General features: G+C 43.5%; 1 protein-coding gene across 1 annotated transcript in view; it reads left to right on the forward strand.

Moving 5' to 3' along the window:
- Nucleotides 1-6,376: 6,376 nt before the first annotated feature.
- The window catches only part of PLD1 (phospholipase D1), a 301,656-nt gene continuing 299,271 nt past the window's right edge, over nt 6,377-8,761 (forward strand). The window contains exon 1 of the mRNA XM_023515750.1: nt 6,377-6,424. The gene's annotated coding sequence lies outside the window, so the exon portion shown is untranslated. The remainder of the gene's footprint in view (nt 6,425-8,761) is intronic.

Raw genomic sequence — 8,761 nt, forward strand, 5'->3', positions numbered from 1 at the left:
CACATCCCCACCTTCCCATGTCACTTTAATATCCTTAGTCCTCCAAAGCACTTGGGATAACAGGGTGAGATCTTTCTCTTGCCAAGCCTGCAACTGTTGTTGAATTCAGTCCTACTCTGCTCTTCTCCTCACTTTGGGATGTCATCTCTCACAGAGCCCCTCCTGTCCCACCCACCTAGTTCCCTGTGGGTTTGCTGAGCATGTCTGTGGTGACTGTACCCCAGATGTGGATGTGGTACAAATATTTTTCCTGAAAGCCTATTTTAGTCCATTTAACACAGTGGACACAGAGATTACTGCAAATAAAAGTTTCGCTTAATTTTATGTAACAATTCTCAGCGTTAAGCCAATCAGGTCTTGTATCCTAATTTTTTACTTATTTATTTGTTTTTCTGAGACAGGGTCTCCCTCTGTCACCCAGGCTGGAGTGCAGTAGCATCCTCATGGCTCACAGCAACCTCCAATGCCTGGGCTCTTGTCGTCCTCCTGCCTCAGCCTTTCCAGTAGCTGGGACTATAGGTACTCTCCACAATACCCAGGTAGTTTTTCTTTATTTCAGTAGAGATAGGGTTCTGTCCTTTGCTCAGGGACTTGCACTATATACCTGGCTAATTTTTAAATTTTGGGGGGAGATAATGTCTTGCTATTTTGTCCAGGCTGGTCTCAAACTCCTGGACTCAAGTGATCCTCCCCCCTCAGATTCCCAAAGTGCTGGGATTATAAGTGTGAGCCACCATGCCTGGACTGTGTCCTGATTTTTAAATTCAGGTTAAATTTTGATTTTTTTCACAGTAGTGAATATCATTCAAAACATTATTTTAATAACTTCACAGTATTTTATCACTCAGTTGTACCATAATTTATATAAAATGGTTATAAGATTTTTATATGTGTGGGACCACAACTATGGAAAATATTGCAAAGGTACAAGTCAAATCTATCAAATATAGAACACAAATGTCTTAACACTGTGATTAAGTAAATGAGGTGAAAGCTATGTTAATTAGTTGGATGTAAGCACTCCAATTTGTGCAAATAATGAACACATTGAATTCCACAAAGGCATAAATGTATTTATGATCTATGTGTATGACTTAATGAAAAAACTTTTATAAGATTTCAATTTTTTGATTATAAATACTATAAATTTTATTCTTTATTTATAAATTACAGTTGTTACCATCAGATAAAAGAAATCCTACAATTAGGGTTTCAAGATCAAAGGGCAAGAAAACATTGAATATATGGACATGTATTGCCAAAGTATCCTGAGGAAAGTTTAAACCCTTCTTGACAATAAACGTGTTGGCTCACTCTCCCCCACCCATGTTCCCTAATATAGGTATTATTACTAAAAGTGAAAAACCGTGCTTACATTTAATACCTAAAAAATTTTATTATGCTTCATTCTGTTATGTTTTTAAACTTCCAGGGAGACACTTTGTTTTTTTTAGAAGTAAGCCTTTATGTCCTTGTTTTGCAGATAAAGTTGGCTGAGTTTGCTCTTTTTGGTCATTAATCAAAGAGACCAAATCCCACACCCTTGTCTGATTCCTGTAGATCTTCTTGGCTTCACTCTTGGCTGGGGCTGTGGCCACCACAGGAGCAGCAGCCTTATAGGTAGAGATCGACCAGAAGTCCAAGACATTTCAGTAAGCGGGAGGTGTGAGCAGTATCCACAGACAAAGCCACTTTTGGTAGAAGGGGCTACTGATGTAACAGCTGCATGACCAGTCTGCAGGCAAATGCTGGCAACCTTATGGAACCCCAGGAAGTAAGAATGCAGTGTCCCTGTGATGTCCAGAGCTTCAAGGTGGTAGACGCTGCCATTGTTGAAACCTATGGGACGTCCAGCCTGGAGGGGCAGGGGGAACCTCAGCACGCTCAGCATGCTCAGCTATGTACCTTTGCTGGCTCCCACTTTTGTTGAGAGCTCAATCAGCTGCACATCACTCAGGATTTCAGTGGTGCTTCTGGAGATTTCAGTGCCTGGAAGAAGGAGGTCTTCTTTGGCCCCAGACCAGTGCTCTGGGCCGGCATGGTGACTTTACATGGGACAATGGCACCTTATTGGCCAGCATCATGTCCCTGACCTGGTGAGGTCCTCCTTAGTGAACACAAAGCCCACTTCCTCCCAGGTTTGAGGCACCAAGGCAACAGTTTCTCCAGATGCCCTCAAATGGCCTCACATGTCCTGCTGTTCTCCCCCATCAGCATTACAGCCTTCTTTTGAAGGGACGTGAGGGTCAGCTGCCTCTGTGTGGAGCCTGCTGTCTGCTACCACCGTGAAGCATTTTGGATAATCATCCAAAAGTTGGATGATCTTAAGGAAACAGCTGAACTTGCAGGTTGTCCTGTCTTCCCTGGGCATCATAGCAGTGTGCCAGGGATTACAGTGCAGACAATGTCACTCACACCAGGACACATGGCCAGAAAAGGCCTAGTGAGATACTTTTAAAATGTATTTACCATTTTCAGATCTGCAAATCCATGAAAATAAATACAATTCTAAAAGCTATGTAAACATTGAAAGTACAGAGATATTTTAAATGTCATTTGATGGGAGGAATTGAATCTCTTTGGAATTGTTGAATATGAAAAAGCTTCACAGAGATCAGCCCTGGGTGACAGAGAAGACTCATTCCTGCTGCAGCTGGGGCTGTAGGCTGCAGTGTGGGCCCTTTTGGTCACATGGCAGACTGCCCACAGATGACCGTTGGTGGGAGAGATGATGAAAAGTGAATAGTCCTCAGGAAGTGAAAATGAAGATATGGAGACACAATGCTTCTGTGTGCTTTAGCAATATCTACTGTTCCCCCCAGCCCCCGCTTTTTTTGAGATTTTGTTCTTAGCCACTAAGAACAAAATTTGTTGTTTTGTGTGTTTTAATTTTGAGCCTCACTAACTACACTGCTCTCATCTTTCACTCTGCCACTGTTACAGTGGCTGAAGAGATTTATGCCAACTGGCAAATTAAAGATAAAAAAAATGCTACTATATACATCATATCTCCAGAGAAATGTGCGCAGTGGTTAATTATTCAACATTAATAAGTAGATGTTTGTGAATGGATGAATGAAACAAACAGTTGCCTATCAGGGGATTGTCAGGTGGACTGAAGGACAAAGGAGTCACAATGAGGGTTAGTGGGGACAAACAACAAACTCATACTCATACTCTTGTTCCCTAAAGAACGGTTGACAGAATTAAGGAAAGGTGGGGGCACAGCAGGAACCAAGGAGGTTCAAAGAGTTTTAAAAAGTCAGGAAGTAGGAAATAGTCTCTGGTTAGTCACCCTGATCAGGGAGAAGCTGCCTATGCCTCTGCTCCCTGGCACAACTCCAAACATCATGAGCTCCGTCACTCCTAGAAATGCAGTCTGCGGCTCGGCGCCTATAGCTCAACCGGCTAAGGCGCCAGCCACGTACACCTAAGGTGGCAGGTTCGAATCCCCAGCCCGGACCCGCCAAACAACAATGACGGCTGCAACCAAAAAATAGCCAGGCGTTGTGGCAGGCGCCTGTGGTCCCAGCTACTTGGGAGGCGGAGGCAGGAGACTCGCTTGAGCCCAGGAGTTGGAGGTTGCTGTGAGCTGTAATGCCACGGCACTCTACCCAGGGGGACAGCTTGAGGCTCTGTCTCAAAAAAAAAAAAAAAAAAGAAATGCAGTCTGCCTGGCCCATAGGGTGAATAGGATGGTAAGGGGAACACAGAGGAAAGATCTGCCCTTCACACTAGAAGCTGCTGCCCAGAATTGCCTCCTGCCAGGACTATGCCCGTTTGGGGAAAGAGCATTTTGTACAATAAAATACCATTGTCAGAAAAGATGATAGATGCTGATATCCCAAATGACATAAGTGGTCTGGAAAGCAGTATACACATAAAACACACCATAATGGAAATCTGGTGGAGTACCATTGGTATATAAATTTTATAGAAGAGTGCTATTTCTGTTGAAAGACATTATTGCAAATTAACATGAAGAGTAATAATTCAGCATAGGGGAAAAAATGGACAATGGATATAAATATTCTCTGTAAATGATACAAATAATCAATGAAAAAATTCATTACTGACTATCAAAGAAATGCTTAATAAAACAAGATAATATTTTATTCCTTGACATTTCTGAGTTATAAGAAATATAATACTTAATATTGGAAGGTGTTTTTCAGTACCTCATAGAGCCTTAAAAATATTAATAAATGTTGGTGCAGTATTTCTACTTTTAGGAATCTATCCCAAGTATTTTGAGATCTCAATATCGATGGTACATCCAGAGTGTTCATTTCAGCATGATATGTAAACTGCAAAAAATGTTTGGAAATATCCTAAAAGCCACCAACAGATAAATTGATAGATTACTGCAATGTTCTTCAAACACTAAAATTTGTACTTTACACAAAATTTATACAAAATTTAATGACAGTAAAGGCGACTTAGTTTGTAAATCTTCGGTGAGGTAAGTGGGATTCTAAACTGTTCATATAAGATGGTGTTAATTCTGCAGCAAATCTTCATGCATAGAAAAAAAAGGAAATATACCACACTGTTAATAATGGGTATGTATGTGGTAGTTAGAGGTGATTTTACTTAGAATTTTTTGTGTGTTCTCTAAAACTTTACATTTTTGTAAAATACTCAGAAGAAAAAAAAAGGATTTAGAATACCATTCTGATAAAAAGTCAAATGCATATTGAGATGATTATATGTAGCAGAAATTCTTAGTTATTTTCTCCTGACATCTTTGAAGATATGAAAGAATTGGAAAAATTATCACAAAATCTCTCAGGAAAATAGAAATAATTACATACAGAACCATCCTACTTCTAAAACTCATGTTTAGCAGCGGTACATATCTTAAATTTATCTCTTAAGAACATGTAGCATTTTCTATTTTATTTCTTTAGCTCGGGGAAGCAGAAATTAAGCTACTGTGAGGGAACTTAGGTAATTTTATTTCTAATATAGTTAATAGAAAGATCCATTGTTGTAGGCTAGTGCCAAATATTTTAATAATGACATTCATGAGTTAAGGATGCAGTTTTATAGCCAGCTGCATCTCAACTAAAAGCGTCATAATTTCTAAAGACAAGACTGTAAGAGTAGAGTTACTCGTGAGCGTAATACTTATCAAATCATCTGTGACTAACGAAACCTGAGAAAGAGGGGAGGAGAGAGAGTATTCAGACTTTCAGTAACATACTTGTCTTAAACTTGCCAAACTCCTTTTAGGCAATACTGTGTTTGCTCAGAGGGCTATGTGTTTGATTGTAAAAATCTGCAGTGTGATAGCATTCAAAAGACATCAATCATTCCTGTCAACAGAGAGAGTGACAGCTGTGAGACTCTTCTGTCATCAGGAAAAGATGTGTCCAGGAGAGAAAAATGTAGTCCATGGAGGGCTGAGCAACTATAAATTACAGGAAAACTGAGTTCCTGACTATAATTTCACCCCTCCCCTATTTTGGGCTGGAGTATTACTATTTTTCATTTCATGTAATGCCATGTGTGCTGTAAGACATCATGTAACTCAGTCGGTCTCTGCTGTGTAATATCCACCGAATGCTTTAGAGGGCTGACATTACTAGCAGTTTGCTGTATCCGGAGGCCACTGCTTCCTTTGGCTTCAGCGGGACGCAATAGTTGTATAATGAGGTTGAAATTGGCCTGTATTCAAAATTATATTTCAGAAGGGCTGCTCTTGAAGCTTCATAACCACTAGTTCTCTTTTTCTGAAGACTTTATCCTAAGTGGACTAAAAATGGCAAAATTGTTATTTGGACAGTTCCATGGGTAGAATGGAAATTTTCCATGTTTAATTTCCTATTTATTTTTATGTTAGGATTTCTGATTTATATCCAATTTTAGAGAGGTAACGACACAGATTCCTGTGTCTTGCAATGTAAGCGGTGAACTTACTATTCTGAGCCTCAGTTTCCCTACCTGTAAGTTGATAAGAACACCATCCTAAGGGGGCGGAAGAAGGCTTATCCACGACGTCAACAATGCTTCTCTTTCTTAATTTTGTCACCTCGGGCGAGTTATTTCACCTTTCCATTTGCTGTTTCCTTCCTTGCTAATCGGCCCAGTGGGTAGCCCTGGATGCACAGGCAGTTCCCGGAATGGTGCGTGGGTACTTGTGGCTCCAGAGATAATGAAAAAGCTCGCGAACCTCCCCTAGGTCAACGCGGTTGAGTTAGGAAACTTCGGGAGAAGAGAGAGATCGCCAGCCCGCGCCGGCCTTGGCACCGCCTCGCCCCTCCCCTGCAGCCGGGGCGAGTCCGGGCGTCGAGTTCCGGCGGCCGCGCGGCCTGGAGTCCCCTCGGGCTCTCCCTCCCTTCCTCCTCCGGAGCCGCCAGCTGCACCCGAGCCCCGAGAGTCCGCTGGGACCGCGCAGGTGCTAGCGCCCGTCGCCCTGCAGGTAGGCGCCGCGCCAGAGCCCGGCTCGCCGCGCTCCCGCAGGGGCCGCTTCCCGCAGCTCCCTCCTCCCGCGCCCAGAGGCTGTCCGCCCCCGCCCAGCTTGGACAGGGCTGTGGCAGCTGCGCCGGCGGCCGCTTCGCTGGCGACTCGTGAGGCGCCAGTCCCTAACTGGGCGCGCGGCCACCGCGGAGGTCGTGAGGACCCTCTGCAGAGCGCGCCCGGTGTTCCCCAGCGCCGCCGGCCCGGGGCGACGCGTCTGGTGCCCCCGGCTCGCCTTGCGCGCCCCAGAACCTGGCGCGACGGGACCGGCACCAGCCAGGAAGTGCGGGTTCCAGCTTGACGCCCCGCCCGTCTGAGCGCAGCCCTGGGCTCGTGGCCACACAGCTGCCCGGCCGGGCCCCAGCCAGATGATTCGATGACGCTGTGTGGGGCAAGAGGGCCCAGGGGCCAGGAACGCGGCGCGCGTCAAGGCGTTTGTTCTTCTCCCCTTCAGCGTATGGGTGACCCGGGTCTCAACCCCAGGAGCGCAGTCGCAGGACTGTGAGATGCACCCCCCCCCCCCGGAACCGACCTTGTAGACTCAGTTCCGAGCTACCGCCAGGCCGGTATTTGCTCCTCCTAATCTCGGTTGTTGCCTTCTTTACTCCCTCTACCAAGCGCTAGTGCAAGGAGATTCTTAAGACAACACCTGCTGCCTTTGGTCATCACTAGGTCTCTACCCAGGAGAGGGAATTTTGTTAAATTTACCTGTCAGGACTGCCAGTTTTGGTTAGGGTTAAGATAACCCTCCAAGGGCCTCAGGGGAACCAAGTACTCGAGACTTGAGGGTATATTAAGTGGGTTTATTAATGGTAGTGCCAAGAAAACTTGAATGAAAACCCGCAGGTTGAACTGTTAGCAAACGCCACATGTACACGCTGCCTGTCTAATTAGAATCTCTTTCGGTAGTAAATGTTTTGTGACACTGGTGTAAGTGAATTTGTGCACAGCCTTTAAGGTTGTTTGGGGATTTTTTAACTAATTGTATAAGCTCTTAGTCTGTTTTTTCAAGAACCAGTACAATTAACAATCCATATAAAAAGTGTGAGTAATAAGGCTTTTGAGGAAAAGATGCCCCCCCCCCCGTTAGTATGTGTGAGCCGCGGTGAGGACTGTCCAGCGTTTTCTTAGGTTCGTTGTTTGATTCATAACTAGATAGTAGAGAACCTGCTTCTTAGAAGTTGTCTGATTACTCAGTATGCGTTTCTTAATTAAAAATTATAGTTACAAAATTCAGTTACCTTTAACTCTTACAAGATTTGAGTAAAAACCCTTTATTGTGATAAAATACAACATAAAATTTACCATCTTAGCCATTTTAAAGTGTGAATTTAGTGGCATTAAATACGTTTGCACTGTTGTACTTTCACCACCATCTATCCACAAAATTCTTTCCCTCCTTCTTACAGGGTTCTAATAACTTTTGAATGATAATGATCTTGTAGGCTTCAGTTTTCTCACTAAGCAAGGCATGAGTTCCTTCTCATAGCTTTAGATAGACGTAGTTTTAAAGAGGAGAGGAAAACAAGCCACAGCCAGATTGTTCACTGTATCTCATCTGGAAAGTTGCTGTCTGAGGGACAGCTTGTGCCATTTAAGTCTGCACTAATATACATGGGTGCTGGGAGGGAAGGACGCCTCAGGGCCTGTGGTCTGTCATTTCCTCCTGTGAATTCCCAACAAAAAAGCACAAGTCAGTTTCCTCTCCTTTAGCCATCAGTAAGACCTGTTCAGATCACACTTGAACTCAGGCTGTGGTGCCTTTTCAGTGACTGAAAGTGGTTTTGGTCAAGCCAGTTCCTAGGTGCAGCAGTTCTGTGTCCTGCCAGGAGCTCTCTGGAGACGGAGGCTTGAGGACCTAGCACTTAAGATGCAGCTGTACCCTACAAGGCCTGGTTTTGTGTTTAGAATCCTTTAAGTCTTCACACCGTAAAATAAAATTTATTTGCTAGGGTGTGGTTAAAAGTTGTTGCAGGGTTAAGATGAGGAATGTGTGAACCTAAATTCCCTGGAAGCCTATGACTTTTCTGATTACAAAGGGAACCAGACAGATCGAATCTCATGCTTTAGTGGGAGCACATTCCCATGTGTTGGCTTCCCTGACTCCACAGTGCAGTTAAAATCTGGACCCCAGATGTGTTAGGGCTGTTAAACAACAATGTGTATTATGTAAGTATTTCATATTGTCACAGTTTTTTTTCTTTTTGTTCTGAAACTTTCTTAATATTTAGATCTATCGAACAAACATTATAGTGATGGAATAAACAAACATGAGTTTTTTTTTTGTTTTTTTTTTTTT

This window comes from Otolemur garnettii, unplaced genomic scaffold (assembly GCF_000181295.1).
Source record: "Otolemur garnettii isolate 467f Iridium unplaced genomic scaffold, OtoGar3 scaffold00078, whole genome shotgun sequence".
Lineage (NCBI taxonomy): Eukaryota > Metazoa > Chordata > Mammalia > Primates > Galagidae > Otolemur > Otolemur garnettii.